Source organism: Myotis myotis, unplaced genomic scaffold (genome assembly GCF_014108235.1).
Source record: "Myotis myotis isolate mMyoMyo1 unplaced genomic scaffold, mMyoMyo1.p scaffold_m19_p_17, whole genome shotgun sequence".
Classification (NCBI taxonomy): Eukaryota; Metazoa; Chordata; class Mammalia; order Chiroptera; family Vespertilionidae; genus Myotis; species Myotis myotis.
The window spans coordinates 21,726,013-21,750,395 of record NW_023416321.1 but is presented as its reverse complement, the minus strand read 5'-3'; the positions used below and the strand labels follow the sequence as shown (position 1 = coordinate 21,750,395).

The 24,383-nt window shown below is 37.8% G+C and overlaps 1 protein-coding gene and 1 long non-coding RNA gene across 13 annotated transcripts in view; both read left to right on the top strand.

Moving 5' to 3' along the window:
- BCAS3 (BCAS3 microtubule associated cell migration factor) overlaps positions 1–24,383 on the top strand; it is a 473,254-nt gene that overhangs the window by 296,241 nt on the left and 152,630 nt on the right. The gene's annotated exons all lie outside the window — the stretch shown is intronic.
- On the top strand, positions 17,127–24,012 carry LOC118671659. The gene is made up of 3 exons (XR_004972803.1): positions 17,127–17,272; positions 20,600–20,799; positions 23,649–24,012. It is a non-coding gene; the product is annotated as an uncharacterized LOC118671659 (long non-coding RNA).

Sequence of the window (24,383 nt, the reverse complement as noted above, 5' to 3'; positions counted from 1 at the left end):
TAATATTGTAAAATGTTAGTCCATTTCAATCACCTAAACTTTTATTTAATCATGGATATTTTGTTTATACTCAGATATTTTTTTCTGCATTCACTGAAAGATTTATTCTCTCCTTCTTCAAACATCTGGGAGATGATTTCTTATTCTTTACACGACCCATCAAATCTCTTGTAGTGTTCATCTCCCTGGACCTTTGTGCCAAGTTTTTGGCCCTTTTTTAGAAGGCGCGCCAGAATGCGTGCATGACTTCTTGTGGTTGGTGTTTGTTTTCATCCAACATCGGCTGCGTTCCTGTAGTTAAGCTACATCTCTGAGTCATTTTAAAAATCAAGTGAGACCTGCAAGGCTGCTGCTACCTTTTTAAGATGTATTTTACTGAATTCATGTTGCTATTGTAAGTGTTGGTGATTTGGGTAGTGAAACTGTTACCAAGATTAGAGAGATTGCATTACTATTTCATCAAATATCAGGGTATCTTCATCTGGTCTTGAATAAGTTCAATACTCATGTCTCAACCATGAGATTCAAGTTGCACAAGTAGCTAGCTGACTGGGGCTGGTATTTGCTTAGAGGAAGGAAGGGATCGTGCATGAGGCAGCACGGAAGCTCCCGTAAGGAATTCTGTTTAGAAATTGGTGAAGAAGCCGACTAGTCCGACTACACTTGTGTACAGTGAAGGTCTTATACGCTTAAAAAATACTAACAAATGCAAAAGTTAACAAATACCGAAATGCTAAAGGCTCAGCAATCTTACATAAAATTTACGATTTATTTTCAGAAATATATTTCCATGTTGTAGATCTATGAGGAAGTTATTTATATATCAGCTTGCCTAGTTTTTTGACACAATTTAACATCAACCAATCAAAATATATGTAACCATGATTTTTCTCATTTTAAGCACAAACTTATGAATCCATATGAGTTCATAAATTTTCTTCTTTAAAGTCTAAGAATAGAGTTATAGTCTTCACCGTCTCAGCTAGGATTTATTTATTTATTTTTTGCCTTTGATTATTCAATAAGAATTACACATAGGAACAGAAAATCAATATGTTTACTTCGGCTTATTTTCCAAATTGGATGTTGCTGTGGTTTAATATCAGAGAAGGTGTACCCACTGTCAGCTTAGAGAGGTTTCGTTTGGTTTAGTTTCAAATTCCCGGTGATGGTTGTTGTTACCTCCAACAACAAATTATCAACAAAAGTAAAATTTCTTATCACTCCATTTTTATCACAAGAAGTAGTATGTGAAATAAGGAAGAAAATTGGGAGGTGATCGCAGGTGAATGTATGTCTAAATCCTTTTATTCCTGACTTAGAACAGTTGGTAAGCCGACTCATGATGTGTGGACTTTTTGTTGAATTAAGATTAGAAAAAGTGCAGGCAGCTCTGTGGTGAATATCTTTATACAGAAATCCTGTGCATTTTCAGCATCCTTGAGGGGGAGGGAGAACTATATTGAAGTGCAAACATTTGACTAAGGTTGGAATGACTCAACAATAGTGAAAAGGGTCTTGGCTTCATTCATTTCTTTTCAGAGGCAGGCAAAGGGAGGGCCTTTGTCTTTTCACTGGAGCGTTGTTATTGTGCTTTGTTTGTTGTATTTTGACCTAAAAGATGCCCCCCCCCCTTTTTTTTTTATCTGTAATGTAACGTATGGTTCAAAACAAACATGGTTTATTTGTGCCTTTTTCTGGTTAATTCCTTTTTAAAAAATCTACCTTAAGAGCTCTCAGAACCCAATCTAGAACAGATAAATTCTGTTTGCCTGTATATTCTAAGCAAAGGATAAGTTTCATTAAATTAGTATACGTGGTTCAATGAATTCTTTTGAAAATTTCCTGCAACTGAGGTTACAAGAAAAATTTGTTAGTTATCTTTGATTCAAATAAAAACACATATTGAAAATGGAATCATCTATAAATACATTTGTCCAAAATTTTTCTGTTCTACTAGATTAAAAAAATGTAAATGAAGTTCAGGGAAGTACAGTTCATTTAAAGTTGCTTTTTGTCTACAGCAGGGTGTGTTTGGTTTTTTGTTTTTTGTGTTGTTGCTTTTTTGCACATTAGAGTGGCTTGACTTCTTAACAATTTATCTGATTCCTTGATCAGAAAAACTTTATAAAGAGTGGGTTTGTAAAATGTTACTCAGTGACTTTGCAGAAGGCCCTCCCCCGCTCGTATAGGGAATATGTTGCACTTATGTAATTGCTATTGGCTTCCTTGACTGTTCATATCCAGAGTTTCCAAGCGTTGTTTTAATAAAACGCGTTCAGGCATCGAGGCCGACAGCTAATGTTTCCCCTCCCTGTAGCTCCGCTGCTGGACCGCGGCTTAGCCAGGCTCGGAAGTCAGCTGCGCCTGTGGGAGCCAACTCCGCTTTGACTGCCGCAGTTATACACCATTTGTTTTCTAAATATCACAAAAGTTTTACTTTCCGTTTACTGGGGCTTAAAAAAAAATCATTGCTTCGGGCTACATGCTTACCATTTTGTCTAAATTCTGTGCCTCCCAAATATTTTTTAAAAATAGAAATAAAAAAGGTCATGGGCTGGTTACTGATTGTGGCGGATAACACGGTGGTCGCTCCAGTTACAATTGTGCCTGAGGTGGGGGATGGGAAAGGCCCTACTGGTGGCTGCTTTCCTCACTTTGGGGAGCTTTGATGTGTTCCTGCGACTGATATAAATGCACCGGGGTTCAGGGAGGGGCAGCTGGCTGGCAGCGACAGATTAAAATATTTCTGACCCACAAAAGTAACCAAATGCCCATATTTCTTCATTTACCATAATTAATACCTTGTATTTCCACTGACTTTGATAAAGTGGCTTCCCTTCTCCCACCCCCTCCCCCTTCCCCTCCCCTCTGTCAACTTTGGGAAGACTGCAAAGAGATCTGTAGTTAAAATACTCTACAGATGATGAGGGAGAGCATGTCTTATAAAAGCTAACATCAAAAGTCTCAATTAGGCTGCTGCCCAGCCGGAAGCTTAGAACCACATTAAAATGGAAACGTTTATTTCATTTTTAGTGTACTGTATTTCAGCAGCAAGGGTCGCAATCTCAGAGCAAAATGAGACATTTTGGTTTGGCCGTCAAGTGAGTCCACATTTTGTTATAAATGTATAACTACAGGAAATGGAGGAAAAGAAAAGTGTTAAGCATTTCTTACAGAATACTGTTAAAGAGGAATTTGGTGCACTTGGAATTTAGAAGAAGCCTGGGATGGATTTTGGTCATGTTACAAGGTCTACTTGTTGCATTTAATGTGAAGCAGTTGTCCTTATTTCATTATCACAGAACACAGTGTTTTTCAATGTATCTTTAAAAGACGGAGACCTTGGCATCAAGTGTGCCTATAGGTTTAGGCCATATTTGATGGATCGTGTGATTACACCGTGTCTTTTTTTTTTCTTTCATTTTGCACCTCGTTGTACACATTTCTAAGAGAAAAGACAGACGATGTCTTAATTTGAAACAATCTAAGTAATGGTTGAGCAAGCCATCTGGAAAGGTGATGTCAGCTGAGGGCAAGGGTGGCTGCTGGTGAGGGGAGTGGTCTCCCCCTCCCCCCCGGCACGCACACCAGCCTCCGCAAATCCAGTTTCATGGTGCCTGAGTCACTGTCTGGTTGGTTGAACTCATGCTCCTCAGCTGATAGTTAACTAGTGGCTTGTTCTGGAAAAGGATCAGTTCTGCCTTCCCTGTCCTTTACCGACCTGAGTGCCGGACAAAGATGAGCAGCGCTGATCTGCTATGATGGACAGAATTCGATTACATTACTCTTTCGTAGGGGTAAAAGGCACACACGTTTCACACTGTGACTAAATTGGATTCCTTCTACTAAGACATCCTAAATTTGCGTCTAATAGCCAGATAAATGTAGAGCTGATTTACATGCACAGGCTGATTGTAGAATTTGATGGATAAAATATAAAGTTTGGTCTGTATGTGGATGGTGTCATTATCCCAAACGCTCACTATGTGTATAATCCTAGTCCTGCACTTTATTTTTTATTTTCCCTTAAGTCAACATGGAAGTTCTCTTAGTGGAAAGCATCCTGGGTAAGTAAACAGCTGCAATGTGTGTGGAGCCACCGTTCTTGGAAGAGTGTGTGTGTAGGGTCTCCTGAAAAGGGGAAGCCCCAGGAAGATACTGATGCTCCGTGAGTTGGGGTCGGTAGGGAATCATCTTACGGGGGAAGCTTCTCAGTGGAATGTCCAGCTGGGTTTCTTTTTGATTCCCCACAAATAGACGTTCCATCTGCCTTTGCCTCCACAGGAAGAGGATTTTATCCTATTATGTGGCCGTAGAGAAAGGACAGATACACACCGTATTTCATTTGGCAGTGTCCTTTCAGAGTTCCTCACTACTGTTTCCCATGCTGCAGGCTGTTGTACAGCAGCAGCACTGTGAGGATCCCAGTAGTAAACCTTATTGGTATGGTTCACTGGTTTTTTTGGACTCTGCATTTATTTGAGCAGACTTCTCTGATAGCTTTTTGCAGTTTTCAGCTTTTTGTTGTTGAAAACAAAAATAATAAGTAAACCAGTTCAGGGATGTATTTCTCTCTCTGAATCCGATTCCATGTCCTCGTGGCCTCTGTGGGGAGGAGCTGTGTCTCTAGCCACGGCTGGAGCCTGAGGAGCCACTCCTGGCGGAATATGAGAAAGACCCGGGTATTACTTACACGCTTAACGTCCCTGCCTTTTCTTATTGGGACATTCAAGAGAACCAACCTGTGGCTAGCATTTTTTTTTTCCTTAAAAATTACGTAAGTACATATCTTGTTTAAGTTTTATCCGTAGTTCTGGACATTTAGTTTTACTTTGTGAAAGATCAAGGCATCATCCTGTACATATTCATTCAACAAGTTTTGGTTGAACACCATTATATTGTTCAATATAATAATCAACATCTAAATATATTTACCAGAGTAGATGCTGTTCCCATTATGTGAGTGAAACACTGCCGTGCACGTGATAACTATTAGTGAATAAGGCATTTCTTCTACATTAAAATCTAGGGCAGTGGTTCTCAACCTTGGCTGCACATTAGAATCACCTAGGAATCTTTTTAAAATCCTGATTTCTGGGCCTCGTCCTCCGGAAATTCTGTTTCTTTGTGACTAATGTTGTGGCCTCACCCCATAACAAAGAAACAGAATTTCCGGAGGATGAGGTCCAGAAATCAGAATTTTAAAAAGATTCCCAGGTGATTCTAATGTGCAGCCAAGGTTCAAAACCACTGTTCTAGGGCAGTGGTTGGCAAACTCATTAGTCAACAGAGCCAAATATCAACAGTACAATGATTGAAATTTCTTTTGAAAGCCAAATTTTTTAAATTAAACTTAAACTATATAGGTAGGTACATTGTTATTAACTTAATTAGGGTACTCCTAAGGCTTAGGAAGAGCCACACTCAAGGGGCCAAAGAGCTGCATATGGCTTGTGAGTCGCAGTTTGCCGACCACGGATCTAGGGGATGGGTTCTTCTCAACTATCAGGAGATGGCATAGTTTCTTTTATCCCAACATTTGGCTAAGATATCTTAGGTTTAAAGGAATAGATAGAACATGTTAATCCAATGGAGAGCTGCCCAGATTCTTTACTTAGTTTAAATTAAAGGCTTCATTCCAGAGTCCTTTCTGGAATATAGGTTAAGAATATTCCATTGTGATAATATTCCATTGATTTAGGAGTCAAAGAAACAAGCAGATAAAACTAAAGTAAACTGAAGATTTAATTGATGGAACTATATTATTAGGCACTGAAATTAATAATAAGGATGTGGCTTTTTTTAAAAAAATAATTATAGATATCAATATTGGGAGATTTCCAAACCCTTAAAGGACGCAATAAAAGTACCATGGAATCAAGTGTAGAGTGATTCTGAACCAGTGGCACAATATTGAACTGTCTTCTAAATCATCAATGAAATTTCAAATTATGGTCAGTATAGTTTTTGTGTTAACCATGCTTCGTTATTTTCTAGTTCCTTATTTGTTAGTATCAACCTATGATAGATGTGACACCTCTTCATTAATAAGAGTGTTCTGTTAACCCCAACATGTTCCGTCCCGTTAGGACCACTTTCATGGTCTGTATTGAGACTGCTGACCCACATAAACCTTACCATGGGCATTCAGATTGCAAGGTGATGGTCCCCTGTTGGTTCTCCATAGAGCCATCTGTCCAAGAATCAGAGTGCTGAGCCTGGGAGAATAAATGAAGGTTTCCACCCATCAGATTTTTAATCCTTTCGATGCCTTTTCTTCTCCTTATAGTGTCTTCAGTTATCTGTTATGTTCCAAAGGAAGCCCTATTAGGACACAGAGTGCTTAAATTAGAAACTTTTCTCCCAAAGCAAGCCCTGGGATCCAAAGAAGTTAGAACAAACTCATCTAAGAAATCAGATGCCCACCAGAAAAGAACTTACCCTTACTGCCCACCATTATTTAGTTGGCCACACTACTTTTGGGGGCACTTAATGTGATTAAAAAATTATTCTAATTTTTAGAGAACTCTTCACTTACATTGCCTCAATCCTCGAAAGAACTCGGCAGTAATTATTTTATACTAGGGTCCCTCTGCCTGGCCTGCGGGGATCAGGCTGAAATTGGCTCTCCGACATCCCCTGAGGGGTCCCAGATTGCAAGAGGGCGCAGGCCAGGCTGAGGGACCCTACCGGTGCATGATCGGGGCCAGGGAGGGACTGCAGGAGGTGTCCAGGGTGTGTCTGGCCTGTCTCGCCCAGTCCCGATCAGCCGGACCCCAGCAGCAAGCTAACCTACTGGCCAGAGCATCTGCCTCCTGGTGGTCAGTGTGCATCATAGTGACTGGTCGAACGAATGGTCGGACACTTAGCATATTAGGCTTTTAATATATAGAATTCTATCCATGAGTTTACTGGGGCTTAACATAGTTAGGTGATTTCAAGCTTAATGACCACATGTTGGAGCTGGCGGTTAAACTGAGGTTCTGTAAATCCAAATACTGTCTATCTACCGTGTGATACCTTCTCACTCTTTGTGATGGTCATGAACAGAGCCAAAGCAAATAAATGCTACTTCAGCTTCTCAGTGAACAAAGGAAACCGAGTCTCTTGATAAGTCTCCCCCCTCATTATTGCTAGTTTAGGATGTCCCCCCCCTCCAGTTCCTTTTCATCTTTGCAAAACAAAACACCTTTCCCAGGGGTTCCTTTTGGCAGGTTATCAACAAGCTTGGATTCTTTCATGACATTTTTTTTTTTTTTTTGGTCCTATAAAGAAGTTTATATAACTGATAGCCTCATCAGTCTTCCCTCCAACAACTTATAGCTAAAAGGCAATTTGTGGTAGGGCCTCAGAATGCTAGGTTACAGCTCTCTGAGCATTTTCTTCTTTTGTGAAATAGGTAGAGATTTATTGAATCCTTACTGCGTTCTTAGCCGTGTGGGAGATGAGAAAACTTTGTTCCTTTCTCATCCAAAAAGTTTTCTTTGGGAAAGATGAGGCATGAATGCCTATGAAATACTTAAAAGATGAAGAAAGAGCACAAGGTCTTATATTATCAATTGAACATTAATGGTATGGATAGAAAAATGCTTTGTGTTTAGGGAAGGGCGAGTCACAGTCTTAGAACCATAACATTGATAAGAGTCTTTATCTAGTCCTACCACCTTAAGAGAAGGTAAAATTCGGCAAAATTAATATACAGACTTAAATTTCTACAGAAAACCATTGCCATACCTAGACTTCCAATTCAGATCTTTTCATTGACAATCTCTTGCCTAAACTAGACTCTCTCCCTGACCTGTGAACATTTAGATTTTTGAGAGAGAAATGAAATCTTGCCATCCATATCTTTAAGTTTTCCTCTGTAATGTCTACACTATGGAAGATCTTGATATGAATTTCATATCTGCTTACACCTATCATGTGGAACTGTCTGGGCCCTTGAGCCTTTTCTATTTCTCCCTTCTCCTACATTTAGTATTTAGCATTTAATCGCCATGCTACAAAAACAGTTTGACATCATTTTGTGTATAAAAATATAAAAGGCAATCCTATCCAACTTAATTTGCTTTGAACAGTGACATTGAATCATTAATGACTGCATGGAGATTCAGTCATAATTTTCTCACCTTATTCAAGTGTTTATCTCTAAGTTTTCTCCTGCCAAAGTCTAGAATTCCAAAGTGTCTTTCCTCGGTAATTTAATTAGGCCACAAGTTTGAGGCTTAATGATGGATCAAAAAATGTAAGATATGCTTGAAAGATCAAGACTGCAAATTTATTGCTCTTGTAGCAAAGGTTGGCAGATGTGGGAGAGGGAGCAGGTACTGCCCTGTGCTGCAGGTTCTGAGTCAGTGATCAAGGTCAGCCTCCGTTCATTAACTTCTTCTGAGGGCATATAGTCATTATAAATATAACTTATCATAACTGATATTCTAATTACAATATAGTATGGTTTTGGAATGACTTTTGTTTACTTCAGTTAATGTCCTCAAGTAATATATGATGTTGAAAGATCTAGAATTGCATAAGCTAATTTCTGGTCATGTTGCCTAGTTTCCTACTGCCCCGAATGGAAAAATCTCACCCCTCAGGATATGTGTGCATACAGATGTTGTCATCCACAGGCTTATTAGGTAGAGGGTCTGTTCTTAACCTAATCATATAAACCATCATCTGTTTTAGGGGGCAGTATGTGGGGATTCTCATTGTACTCTCAACTAACACACTATTAAAAATTGGAATGTATTGCATTTTAATTAAGACCTTACAACCCAGAAACCTGTTTTTGCAACAATTGTACTACCCATTTCATTCCCATGTTTAGACACTAAACATTGTTTGGCCCATAAATTGTTAATAAGCCTACTTTTAGATGATTTTTAAAATATTTCACTTGAAGCAAAATGGTAAGTTACTTTAAACATAACAATTTTTATGAAATCTAGAGTGAAGTTACAATCTTATGTGTCCAGTCCTTTGCACAGAAGTATAAGAAATTAGTTTGGAGTTTGCACATGGATATCTTAACTGTGCTACGAGACCACACTCTTTTATTTAAGTCTCCTCAGTGTACTCTAGAGTCTCTCAATATCAACCTTCACAAATAAACACAGAATCATAAAAATTAATATACTTTTTCACTTATTATACAAATGTTAAGACCATTTGAGAAACAGACAGTTGTATTGGTGATAACATGATAAATTGGAATTTTTAAAAGAATATTCGTAGATATTGAACAATTTTCTACTAATCTCATTTAAAATAGATTTTGTTTTCTTTTGATTTCTACAAGTTGATTTACTAAAGGTCAAATAATTAACATTCATTTTCTAAGCATTAATTGGGTACTCCATATCCAATTAATGCTTAGAGTTTTACAATCAAGGCCTTCAGTGAATGCAGGCACCAGATTCCCTTACATCTGAAACAAATACTCTGGGCAATTATATGATACAATAGTTTTTAAGTTATTGGGTATAAGGCAGTTAAGGACAGTGATCCTGAGAGATGGGAAACAAATGAAGTGCGTTCTGCAATTGTCCTGGCTCATTGCCAGTACATATTGTCTGAAGAGGGAACCCAGGTGGAGCACAGCAGTCTTTCTAAGCAGAATAGATGAAGCTTGGAGTTTGGGGAGGCCAAGGTGTCTAGCATTCACAGGGCAGCGTGCCATAGAGGAGAGAGCTGCACAGATAGAGCGCCCTAGAGTTCTGCTGAGGATATACTACAAGCCTTCAGCTGAGTACCAATAAGCACATGAAAAACTACCCAAGGTCTGGGAAAGAGTCATCCAAAAATATTAGAGGGAACAATTATTGGAACACAGTGGAACTCAGGTCTGGGAATAGTTCCTGTTCCCACCAGTCAAAGTAGAAAAATCTTAAAATTTACAGGCAAATGGAGAGAACATGCAGAAGTGTTTTGCCTCTATGGTGAGGCAAAATTTCTTTTAGACTCTACTGCCTAACAAAGTTTAAAAGCAAGACCCAAAGTACATCATCAAATTGCATAAAGCCAGAGATAAAGAGAAAAAATGTTGTAAGTTTTTTACACTACATATGAAGTGTTGTAATATTCCCTAAAGGTAGACTTTGATAAGTTACAGATATATGATATTAACCCTAAAGCAACCACTAATATAACAAACTAGAGGCCCGGTGCATGAATTCATGCTCTAGTGGGGTCCCTCGGCCTGGCCTGCGGGATCGGGTCGAAACCAGTTCTCCGATATCCTCCAAGGGGTCCTGGATTGCAAGAGGGTGCAGGCCAGGCCGAGGGACCCCACTAGAGCATGAATTGGGGCCAGGGAGGGATAATTGGGGCCAGGGAGGGATGTGGGAGGTTTATCAGCTGGGGAGGAACCCTGGGAAGGCTCCAGGGTGTGTCTGGCCCATCTCACTCAGTCCCAATCAGCTGGACCCCAGCAACAAGCTAACCTACTGGTCAACTGTCTGCCCCCTGGTGATCAGTGCACATCATAGCGAGCAGTTGAGCGGCCTTATCATATCATTAGCATTTTATGCTTTGCTTGGTTGAACAGATGACTGGACAACCGAACACTTAGCATATTAGGCTTTTATTATATAGGATTTATTATATAGGATATTTATATAGCTAGTAAGCCAACAAATTAGATGAAATGGAATCCTAATAATATTTAATTAATCCAAAAGAGGTTAGTGGGAAGAAAAAGAAAAGCAACAAAAATCATACAGACAAATAGAAAACACAGCAAGATGGTAGATTGAAACCCAACCATATAAAAATCATATTAAATGAAAAAGGCCTAAATACCCAATTAAAAAACAGAAATTGTCAGATTGGATAGAAAAGGAAGATTCAATTACATGCTGCCTGCAAGAAATCCACTTAAATATAAAGACACAAATAGGATAAAAGTAAAGAGATGGAAATGACAGTATTCTATGTTAACACTAATCAGAAAAAGTGGCAATGGTGACATTAATAGGCAAAGTAGACTTTAAAAGAATGTTATTACAGAATAAGGGATCATGCATAATGTTAAGGTGTTAATTCGTGAAGAGGACCTATCAGAACTAAGTGTTTATATGCCTGATTGCAGAGCTTCAAAACATATGAAACAAAAAATGAACTGCAAGAAGAATTAGGCAAACACACAATATTGTTTAAGACTCAACATCCCTCTCTCAATAAATTGATAGAATAGACAAAGAATCATCGAGGATATAGAAGGCTTGAATAACACTAATAAGCAACTTACTATAATTGACACATTTATAGTATATACACAAATATATGTAAACCTCCCATCACCTGCAGAACTATCTTCATTTCAAGTGCACACAAAATATTTACTATGATAATCCGTATTCGGGGTTTTAAATTTTAAGAGATTTAAATAATATCAAATGTGTTATTTGACTACACTGCAATTAAATTAGAAATCAGTAACCACAGATATTTGGAAAAGTGCCCAAATATGTATTTGGAAACACTTCTAAATAAATCATGGATGTAAGAAGAAATAAAAATTATTTTGAACTACATGAAAATTAAGACATAACATATCAAAATTTGTGGGATGCAGCTCTTCCCAGGCCGGAACTCACCAAGGAGAAGGCCATGTTCAGTTCAAGCACCAAGATGGTGAAGCCCAAAGGTGAGAAGCTGGACAAGTTTGAGTGCATCATGCTCTGCTGGAGCTTGAGATGAACTCAGACCTCAAGGCCAAGCTGCAGGAGTTGAATATTGCAGTGGCCAAGCAAATTGAAGTTGGTGGAAATTGAAGTTAACAGTAATGGTAATTAATATTAGGCTTTCTAATATTAAAAATAATGACCATACCAAGTCTTAGTAAGGATATACAGCACCTGAGGACCTCATACACTACTGTTGGAAATATAGAATCATAAAACAACTTGCCAGTTTCTTAAAACATTAAATATATACCTACCATATAAACGAGTCCTCCCACTCCTAAGTATTTAATCAAGAAGAATGAAAGCATGTGTCTGTACAAAGACTGATACATGAAAATTTATCTGTGGCTATATTTGTAGTGGCCAAGAACAGGAAACAACTCAATGTTCATCGACAAGTAAATGGATAAACAAATTGATGTTCATCCATAAAATGGTATACGACTCAGCAATAAAAAGGAATGAATTTTTGATAAATGCAATGACATGGGTGGATCTCAAAATAATTAAGTAAAAGGAACCAGATCAAACAAATACAGATTGTATGGTTTTATTTGCATAAAATTCTAGAAAATACTAACAAATCTATGATAATAGGAAGCCAATGAAATGTTTCCTAAATATAGAGGGGGACTGAGAAGAGAGATGGATTAGAAAGGGGCCTTGAAGATACCATTGGCAATGATGGATGTGTTCCATTGTCTTGATTATGGTGATGGTTTCACGGGTGGATACATATGTCGAAACATCAAATTTTAACACTTAAAAATATGCACAGTTTATTGTATGCCAATTAAACTGTTGAATTCTCAAGGATGGCAGTGTATGCCCTTATTATATAAACTCTATTCAGCAATGTTATTTTGAGGTTTTGGGCTTAGTGTTCCAAGTAATCCAGTAGGTTGTTCACCTGGAAGTTAAACATTATCTAGCCATTGTACCTGCCTAGTTTTCAAACTCATCACTATTGAATGAGAAAACCAAATCCAGGGCATTTTGACTCAGTACTCAACGAATAGAATGGACATATTACATAAGAACATGTAAAATAGCTACTAAACGGGTAATCTTTCATCTTAACATTTCTACATCCTAAAATAAACATTAGACAGGTGTGTCTTTGGATGTTTAGGTTAGTGTTTTGTTTTTGGATTCTCAAATACAGACTCAAATCCTAAACATTTTTTAACTTACCTCCCAAATTGATAACAACTGGCTCTTAATGTCTGGTGGGCTATACACACTCAGTCTGCCATTTTATTTCATGGAAGTCCTGCTTGGACATTATATTTTGAAATCTGTATTACAAAGTCTTTTATCCTTTTATTAGTTTAGTACTTTAAGCCTTAGACATAAGAAAGAAGACTATCAGTGAAAATCAATTGAAATGCAGTTAGATAAAGATCTGTTGTACTAGGCAGAAAGCTTAGTTGCAGCACAATATAATCAATTAGGGCCCTCCAGCTGCATACAGAGTTTTACCCGGCCAATCACTTTTCACACGTTTCCTCCATTAGCTTGACTAGAGTTCTTTTTTTTTTTTTTTAATGTGAATTATGATGAATGAGATTGTTGTTGTGAATATAGAGATGGGTCATTACCCTACAGAAACCAGACTGTGCTGGCGATTAGGGCTTTCTGCTCCAGCTATCAATAAAGTATAAATTTATCTGTCTCAAACTATAATTGGGAAGCTGTAGTCATTGTTATCTAATTCATTTAACAATGTTATAATCGTAAATTGTTTTTGTTCATCTGGGTAATTTACATAACTTTTAAGTTAGTTGTGAGGGTGAAGGAATAGAATTGGTCAAATAGCGGTGGGAAGTTTTTATGACTTGAAATTAAATAAATATGGCTCAGGGATTAGTACCCCCAAATTTAACAACCTGGGGATAGCCCTTCAAGATGTCAAAAATTAGAAATAATGACTGAAACTTATGTACCCTATGTGAAGGTGCTGGAGGTTTGCAAATCATGAGCATTAGCTCATTTTAGAAGCCCTGTAGTTGTTAAATTCTAAAAATTATGTGGCTGTTTTCCCTGGGCTTGGGTTGGGGAATTCAAGCTGGAGAACGGAGTCATTGGGTTTGGTTTAATGTACTAAGTGACTGAGATGCATTACTGGTAAAATGGGCCAACGAGCCTAACATTGGCATGTTTTTTGTTTTGTTTTTGTTTATCCTCAAAGGGATTTTTTTTCTGTTATAGACTGAGTGGAAGGGAGGGAGGGGGAGAGAGAGACAGAAAAACATGAATGTGAGAGACTGGTTGCCTCCTGCACGTGCCCCAATTGGGCCTGGGAGTGAACCTGCAACCCAAGTACGTTCCTTTGACCAGCAATTGAACTTAAGACCTTTCAGTGCGCAGGCCTATGCTCTAACCACGAAGCAATACTGGCAAGGGCTAACATTAGCCTGTTTGGGGGGCGGGGGAGATCAATCCTTAGAACACCTCCATGGGGATATATTAGTAGAAAAGGTTCTCCTATAAACTATCAAATTTGGTCTTTTTGTTATTGTTCTTAAAATAGCTTTGGTTTTGGTTTGGTTTTTGTTGTTGTTTAAACTTTATTCTAGCCTCCTGTTGTCACAGACAAAGGCTTTTTTTCTTCTTCTACCTATAATATAGTGCCAACAACACATGGCCCTCGCAGATGTCAGTACATGGATAGAAAAATTTCAGTGTCTGCAAGCGTGAATAGTTTTATCGTTACATAGAAAAGGGGGAACTTTTGCCCGCTTGAGGTCGATACCCAAGAAATCTCCGTGGAGGTACTGTTCTTGGGAGTGTATGGTCAAAGCTGGCCAGCCTTGGAGGCCCATGGATGAAAAGGCCTTTGCGTGCTGGCCATGAGGGCAGGGGAGGAGGCCTCAGCACCAGAAGAGTTAAAAAACATGAAGGGCTCTGCTCATCGTGGAGCTTTAGGGAGCTTTCATCTGTAAGCCTGATTACCACCTAACCCTCTCTCTCTTGCCTCCCCCTCCCAGCACGGCGGGGGCTTTATGGCAGTATTAGTGGCATTTTGCCCAACATTGGCTTTAGGGAAAAGTCATTCTACAAGAAAGAAAAGCAGAAAGAACGGGTTTGTCTACTGTGTGAGATCATTGACACGGGGATGCCCTTATGAGCTACAGAGGGCAGGAGGGAATGTCTGTCCCTATGGAAGTTTTCAGCTGAAACACCACTGTCCTTTTCTTATATTTCAACTTGTTTCAAGCCTAGTGGCATCCGTCATCTAAAACTCGCTTTAGATACTTTGACCAGGATATTCAGTTCTAGATCATGGAGGGCCCTTTGTATTTGCTATGAAGTTTATACTTGCACAGAGTTGCTATGAAGTTAATTCTCAGTATTGAGAATATTCTAGGGTCTGAGACTGGGTTCAGTGCTCTCTGCTTTGCCAATCATCACAAGTCCTTCGTGCAGGTGACTTGTTGTGAAGAATCGATTAAAAGCTCAGAGAAGCCCTGGTAAATTTTTATATCAATCCCAAGAGCTTTGTAATATCCTCTTTTCTTTTTCTAATTAGTAGCCTGAGAAGATATATTATTATTTTATTTTTTAAAAATTTTGAAAGATAAACCAAGAAAATGATTATGGCCACAAAGAAGAGATTAAACTATTCATGCAACAAGCAATAATAAATAAATACTGAGCCAATATACTGTTAAATTAGGAGCCATTGGGTAGAATTGATGTGGCTTAAAATTTGACCCTGTGTTGTCATAGGATGTGAGAGAGAGAGAGCGAAAGTTGTTACTTGTTCAGGTCACCTGAAGAACAGGGAGACTGTTATAGCAAGTGATGGGCCTTGGTAGTTAGTGCTGGCTGGTACTTCATCTATCAGAGAGCATTTGTTCCATGCCGTGTGTCTGTGCAGTGGGACAAAAAGCATCAGTCTAACCTCACAGGTGGCTTTGCCTGCAGTAGGCTTTGTTATTTAGGCACAGAATGAAATGGTGGATAAATAAGATGACTACTTAGAGCCCAAGGAGAGAATATAAGCTCCATGAAGCTGGGCCGTATCTTCTGTCATTGAATTCCCAGCAGTTGGAACAGTCCCTGGCAAAAAAACAACAACACTTGGCAATTTGATATAGAATTTTAAGTAATTAATTACATGACTTGGGAGGAACAAGAGATGATTAGATCCTGGCCTGAGCTCATGCTTATATGGTGAGGTCTGAAACACTTTAGTGGTCAAATGGGGGGTTCAAAGAACATCAGAACAAAAGCATGGAGTTGCTATGAGATGATTCTGATAGCAACTCAGAGAAGTGAGATGCTCCACATTGCTATAGGTGATGATATCTTTTAACCTTTACTCAGCCATTCATTGACCAGCACACCCAGAAACAATCTTTGTATACTAACACAGCCAAAAGCTTAAATATTCCAATTATTTCCTTATAATGGCCTGGAGTAATTTCTTTTCTCTTTGGAAAAAAAAAAAATCACCAAATTGGTATTTCTTTCTGAGTTGCCAGATGATGATAAAGCTGGGAGCTACAGTATGAATTTGGTGAAGACAATCTTATTGTTGCCAGTCTGAGATACGAGTTACTTAAGTCATGTTATTTTCTCAGTGAAGGGGGAACCATTGTGGTATAGACTACCCACCCATAGAGTTAAGAGATGCCTGGAAAGATGAATGAAACATAAACTTTGAAAAAAGTTTTGGGGTAGTTGAGAAAGAGAAAGGAAATAAAAGGGTATGAAGAGTGAGGTATGATTTAGAACAGTGGTTCTCAACCTTGGCTGCACATTAGAATCACCTGGGAATTTTTTTTTAAATCCTGATTTCTGGGCCTCATCCTCCAGAAATTCTGTTTCTTTGTTATGGGGTGGGGCCACAACAATAGTAACAAAGAAACAGAATTTCCGGAGGATGAGGCCCAGAAATCAGGATTTTTAAAAGTTTCCCAGGTGATTCTAATGTGCAGCCAAGGTTGAGAACCACTGGTTAAGAGGGAAAGGAGTGTTGCTCAAGTAATTAGCTTCCCATATAATCTTTCAGAATGAAAATCTGCTTCCACCCCAACCTAGGCAGTCATTCACGTGATTTATGTTTCTCTGTATTATTTGTCTGTTCTAGAAGTTTCATATAAAAGGAGTCATACAATATGTAGTCTTTTTATTCTGGCTTGATAGCATAATATTTTTGAGGTTCATTCATGTTATAGAATGTATTAGTATGTTGTTCCTTTAACTATTTTTTTATTATTAAGTAGTTTATCATTACCATTTTTAAATTATACTTATTGGGGTGATATTAGTTAATAAAATTATATAAGTTTCAAATATACAATTCTATGATATATCATCTGTGTATTGCATTGTGTGTTTACCACCCAAAGTCAAATCTCCTTCCATCACCATATATTTGACCTCCTTTACTCTTTGCTATCTCCGCTACCCCTTTCCCTCTGATAAACACCATACTGTTGTTTGTGTCTATGAGTTTTTGTGGCTGTCGACCCTTTTCATTTTAGCTATTTTGGCCTTTATCTTGGCTTGAAGGTGTGGGCTCCGTGCGGAACACCAACCTCCACCGTTACTTTCAGTGTCATTTTAAAAGGGTAGGTTTTTTTGTTTGTTTTTGTTTTAATGAACTGGCCTTTCCTGTGTGTTCATACTGGTTGTAACTTGTTGAAGGAAATGTTTCCTTAATAGAAGAACCCTCTTTCAAGGTCCTCCTACTCCTTTTCTCAAGTAGTGAATGTAATTTAAAATTTTTTCCTATTACAGTTTTCCATGAAGACATTCCCTTTCATTTTAAAATGTATGGTTTCTTGCTTTTAGAAAAAAACGTATTCTTTTAGAATTTGCTGTTTCACATGTCAATTGCCAAGGTGTCCATGATAAGAAAATTCACTGTCAAGAACTCATAAGCACAAAGTTCTAAACCTGGTCTTAAGTGTGGTTTTTTTTTAGACAAATGTGTTTTCAATATGTTGTTACAAATAAGAAGTTTTTCCTTATCTCTGTAGTTCAGAATAGGTATATTTTGACTTAATTATGTTGATAAATAATGTATTTTGATTCATATGATGCTTCAAGCTAAATATTGAATAGCAAGCCCATAAAAATGCCATAAACATATGTTTGTTATTTCTCCACATGAGGTTTGCCGAGATTAATAATAATTAAAAAGTAATTTACCCTTGGGAAATCACAGGTAAAGTCATACAAAAATTAATTCTAAATGGCATCATAAATCTCAAGAGTGAGCTAAAACTGTAAAGCATTAAAAAGAAAAAAATTGGAGCATATCTCTTTGTTCTTAAATTAAGCACAGATTTTTTTTTAGATAGAATTCAAAACCTTGAACCAATAAAAATTATTGATATATTAGACCAAGTAAAAAAATTTAAATGTTTGCTCTTGGAAAACCACTATGATGAAAATGAAAAGGCAAGCCGCAGACTGGAGGAAAATCTTTGCAGAGTATACGCAGTTGATCCTGTTATTCCCATACTCCCTATTTGTGAATTACTGACTCACTAAAATTTATTTGTAACCCCAAATCAATACTTGCTGTGCTTTCGTGTGCAGACATGGACGGAGCTGCAAAAAATTTCAGTTGCCTGACACAGACTTTCCCAACTGCCTTTGAACGAGGCAGCACTCACTCTGTCTTCTTGTTCCAGCTTTCATAAACAAATGTCCTTTTTGTGATCTATTTAGTGTTGTGTGTTTTTGCACATTTTTCTTGGTGATTTTGCTGTTTAAAATGGCCCCGAGCATAGTGCTGAAGTGCTGTTTAGTGTTCCTAAGTGTAAGAAGGCTATGTTGTGCCTCATGGAGAAAATGTGAGCGTTCCTTAAGCTTCATTCAGGGATGAGTTAGAATGCTGTTGGCCGTGAGTGTGCAATGTTGATTGATCAACAGTAGGGTGCATGCAGAAAAAGGAAGAGGAAATTCGACCATCAGTACATGAGGCTGCTCTGGAAAATGCTAGAGTGTGTGACAAAAGCGAGATGGAAAAGATGGAAAAGTGGCTGAATTCGTGGATTTTAGGAGATGACAACTGTTAAAACTGTAGTATTGTTGTGCGGCTGAAACCAAAGAACTTTACAGTCACGTTACCCCGAGTCAGGAAACGTTGTACCCTTCTTGGCCAGTGCTGGCTGGCTTGCACATTTCAAAAGATAACATAGCATGGAAAATGCTAAATTTGCAATCAAGGCAGGTTCTGTAGATGAGGAGGTCGTAGAAGAATTCTAAAAATATCTGCTGAGTGTTAGAAAAAGGAGGATGAGCAGGTTTCAACACTTTTGAGACTAGTTTTCAATGCTGAGGCGACATTAGCAAATAAACCACATAATGTAATTGCATTTTATTTGACAAAAATGTTGTGACCGGAGGCTTGAAGGAACCTCACTCTGTTTTTCCCCTGGGAAATTTCAGTACAGTGGGGCCTTGACTTACGAGTTTAATTCGTTCCGTGACTGAGTTCGTAACTCAAATTACTCGTATGTCAAATCAATTTTCACCATTACAATGTATTGAATGCTGGGCTGATGTTGTGGCGTTCACTGTGACGTTCACTGCGACAACTAGCAGTGGGGTATCTGAAGCTGGCTCGTAACCCGAATTTTAGCTCGCAACTCAAAGCAAAAAATCGGCAGAGAGACGGCTCGTATCTCGAAAAACTTGTTAGTCGGGACACTCGTAAGTCAAGGCCCCACTGTATTCACTAATTCAGTATTCACAGTGCCTTCATAGAACATAAGTACCGCAAATAACCTGAATTGACTATTTGATAAAGAAGTCATGTGCAAACTATGGAAAGGACTCTTATAATGTAATAATGAGGAAAACAGCTAAATTTAAACATGGGCATTTAAACAGACACTTAACCAGAGAAAATAAAAATAAAAATTGACAAGCCTATGAAAAGATGCTGTGACATTCATTATTAGAGAAATGATACGGTACGCTACAACAATGGCCAAAATGTAAATGTCTAATAATACCAAGTGTTGAGGATGTGGAGAGACTGTAGGACCCTTACACATTATTGCTGGAAATGCAAAATGCAACAGCCACTTTGTAAAATAGTTTGGTAGTTTCTTATAAAGTTAAACATACATCTACCATATGACGTCATCATTCCACTCATAGGTATTTACCCAAGAGAAATGAAAACGTATGTGCCAGGGTTCTTGTTCCAGCATCTAGGAGGGTTCAGCAATCTGGAGAAGGGCTGTGTGTAACTTAATAAAGAGTCCACAGACAAAGCATAATTTTGAAAGGCATTTGGGGGTCAGAGGAGCCTAGCTAAAGAAACTAAGTTCTCCTGGTCTCAGGACCCCTTGCTATTTATTAACCCAAATTGTCCTAAGGCAAGGTGGAGATACACACTTCAAAGGGTAGGATTAGGTACAAAATCCATTGTCAGAATGGAAGAATTTGCCTATGGCTGTTCAGGTGTTTGGCCAGTAGGAGGCAATAATATGTAGATTAAGATGCCCTTAGCTGTCTGGCCGCAAGCAATCATCCTTTTCAGGTTTGGGGAAATGCCTTTAGCCATTCCCAACAGGCGATAACATATATGACTCAGCCCTTGTTGAGTCCCAAGTTCCATCAACCTTTCGATGAAACCCTTGCAATAATGACATGCTGGAATTGGCTTCCGGCACATATGTTCATACAAAGACTTGTACTTGAATGTTCATTGTAGCTTAATTCATAATAACCAAAACCTTGAAACAAACCAAATGTTCATTAGTTGGTGAAAGTATAAAAAAAATTGTGTCAGATCCCTACTTAGCCATACAAGGAAAGGGACTGCTGATTGATACACGTAGCCACATGGATGAATCACAAAAGTATTCAGCTAAGCAAAAAAAGGCAGACATAAAACACTACATAATGCATGGTCCATTTACATGAAATTCTAGGAAAGGCAAAACAATGGAGAGAGAATGCAGATCAGTGATTGCCGGGGGCCAGGAGTTGGAGAAGAGGAATTGACTTCCAAGGCTCATGAGCAGACTTTTTTGGAGTGATGGGAATGTTCTAGATCTTGTTTGTGGTGGGGGTTCCATACTATATATATTAACAACAACAAAAAACTTCATCAGACCCACACTTAAAATAGGTAAGTTTAATGGAAGGTAAAGTAATGCCCCTATAAAGCTATTTAAAACAACAATAAAACTTCTTACCAAAACCAGCATAATAAAACTTGTGCCTATCATTGTAACTATTAAAACAAGTTGTATTGTATGTGAATCTGTAGGCCTTTCATGCAACAAAAGAGGGTATTTCCATCTAAGCCAGTAATAATTAAAATGTTTCTTTGAATGGCTAATAGGCTAATGGCTTAAACACTTATCCATATTCTACCATGTTCTTCTCTTCCATGACCATGCTGTGACCTCTCAAAACGAAAGTTAGAGATCGGAAGCAACTAACTGACAATTACAGTGGTTGATACACTCCAGTTTAAATAGAAGTGTCCTTGGTTAAAATATGGTTCATTCATCGGTCAAACTGTCCTTATTTCCTTTAATTGAATTAAGATAGACAAATGAGAGATGTGTGCAAGACAGGAAAAAAATCCTTTCACATTTCACTGTTATCCTCCCTCTGAGTGTAAAACGAATCAATTAAAAGCATGTCAAAGCATCTTTTACTCTTGACCAACTTTGAAGCAGAAAACATTTTATAAAGACAAAAATTTTGAGTGAGAAATGGAGAGAAACTGGCTTTTTTTTTTTTTTTTTTTTAGTTAAACATAATTTTATCTTGGAGAATTGTGGCTTATATTATTTTATATGCTCTTATTTGCCTACAGATTATAAGTTTGTGATAAAAAGCGCCTTCTTTTTTTTCATTTCATCTTTAAGTTGGAAATACCTAATCATGAGAAAATAGAAGATACAAGAAAATGTACAATTCACAATTGTGTATACACAATTGGGTTTCATCTGTACATTGACTTGGAGAGTGGTGTGGGAGTAGGATGGAGGATGAAATATAATTTTACTTTTCTACTTAATTGCCAGCTATTTTGAAAAATGCAGTGTCCCTGTTCTATTTCATTAAATTATCATTTATTTCTATTATATCTTATGTGGATTCATTAACATTCCATGGACTAACCTGTGTATTAAGGTTTATTTTATTAAAATTAGCTATCTGTCCCTATATTTTACCTTTATTTTTACTAGTGTACACATGCCAATTAACTCACTTCCTGTTTGTAATTCATACCTTTTCTTTCTTAAAAATGTCGTTTTTTTCTTAAAGATTTTAAATTTTTATTTGTATTTTTAACAGGTTCACAATTGAAAACATACAAAAGGGTACAGAGTGAAAAGTCTTCTATACTTGCCCCAGCCACCCAATTCCTCTCTTTGAAGGCCAGCAATATTACCAGTTTCTCTTTCCTTCCAGAAATATTTTATACAATATATACTGGCGCGAGGGTGACTGAAGCAAACCTTCTTTATCAATTGGAGGTTATATAATTTCTAAGAATATTGGATTAATATCACTTTCTATGTTAATTTTTTGAATAATGGTGATTGTTTTTTTATAGAATCAGTTTGCCAACACCCACCAAATCCAAGATTTTAAGCTCGATCAGAGACATCACTATAGACCCTTCACGAAGAGATTTTAAGAACTTAAAATATTCTGACTCTCAGGATTTCAGTGTTTTCTATCTCTGGACTTCATGTCTATGATGTGTTTCACAGAATTCTCATGTCTGTGAAACTTCTCTCTTGCCCTTTGTCTTTTAGTATAGATCATGTCAGAGAATGAGAGTGTGGATATGAATTATTGAGTAGCGTTGATCACCAAATACATCTACCCATCTGGTTTTCCCTTACTTTAACAAATTTCCTTCTAAAATGCCCAAGAGCTGAGAATAATAATTTTACTTTCCTTCTTCCATAATAAATAAATAAATATGTAAAGACACAGGACAGGAAGCTAAAGTATTCGCAAACATGTTTAGGGTTATTTATTGATGGCTTTGCTCATTGGCAGTATAAAGTGTGTGTCACTTGTCATTAGCAGTAACAATTTCAGCACGTTATGTTCTCTTTTTATTTACTCTGGTGGCAACATGTTTCTGAACAGGGCCACTGGCTGTGGGTCAAGAGGTCAGTCTTTGAGGTTAAGAGTGGATGGGGTCATTTGCTATTAACCTAAGATTAGCAGCTAAGTTTTGTTTCCTTTTTTTCTTTTTAGCAGATTTCCTCCTATTTGTGTAACACACCAAATTAATCTTGCTCAATTTTAGAAGAATTTCTTCTTTCTGATCTGAATTTTATTTATTTAAAAATTTACAAAGGTGTTTTTTTTTCTATCCAGATCTCTTTCTAGCCCCTTTTCTGAGTTTATGAAGCAATGTAAACTATTTTTAAGATTAAAAAAAATGTCTTATCTTTAACATCCATTTCCCAATGTACCAATTCTTCTTTCTATACTTTTGAGATTTTTTTCCTCCACATGTTTACATCTCAAACTAACAAATGCATCGAAGAATTTTAGGATTTCTGTGACCCATTCTCCCCTGGTATGATTTTATTGCTATTCTGGATATTAAACCATGTTCAGCCCCTAAGTAACAAGTTTCATTGTTATTGTTGTTTAACTTTAGGAATCTCTTTATTTGGTGTCCTGATATCTGAGATCTTTTTTTCTATATCTTCTTCAGCAAAAAGAGTCACATGTTATGGTATATCGTTTCATTAGTCATTGTCTAACAATTGCTGTCCGTGGAATTTCCTCCTGAGAATTTCCACACAATTCCGAGTTTATATTGTGGAATAAGCCACAGCCTGCTTAGGAGCTAAGGCGATGCTAGGTCTTTTATACCAAAGTTGTTTCTCTAACATCTTGGCCCATTTCATTGCTAGAAAGAGATTTTACTTGCCTTTAAAATGTTTTATTGCTATTGGTGATTTGCTTTCTTTCTTTCTATAACCTTAGCAAGTAGGTCTTAACCTGTAAAAAAGCATATAATGACTACATGATGGATGCAAGGTACAGCAAACAGGGAAAGGTTCCTTCATGCAGGCTTCTCACAGTGCAGTGTGGACCTTGATGGGTAAAAAAGGAGAGGAAAGTAAGTATATACAGAAAAATGTCAAATATTTTAAACCTATGATAATTGAGAGATTAAAATCAACTGTACTTCTAATAATATTATACTGTGAAGAATAGCAAGCTTCCGAGGGTATACTCTTTGCTACTAAGTTCCCTTACATGCTTGGACTTGAGGTAGGTAGAGCCTATTTAAAGAGAGTGTTGATTTGGTAGCAATCCAGGTAGACAGTAAAGCATAAGTGAAGGTAGAGAGGCAAGAAAAGTCATGGTATGCCCTGGCGGTTTGGCTCAGTGGCTAGAACATTGGCCCATGGACTAAAGGGTCACGGGTTCCATTTAGGTCAAGAGCACATACCTTGGTTGCAGGCTGGACCCCTATCCCTGGTCAGGGTGCCTGTGGGAGGCAACTAATTGATGTGTGTCTCTTACATCGATGTCTCTCCTCTCCTCTCCTTTCCCCTCCTCTCCCCTCCCCTCCCCTCCCCTCCAGCCCTTCCACTCTCTCTAAAAATATCCTTGGGTGAGGATTAAAAAAGAAAAGAAAAGCCATGGTATAGTCACAGGGAGCTTAAGGAGGTTGGCATTGCCATAATAGAAATTCCTAGGCAGGGAACTGTA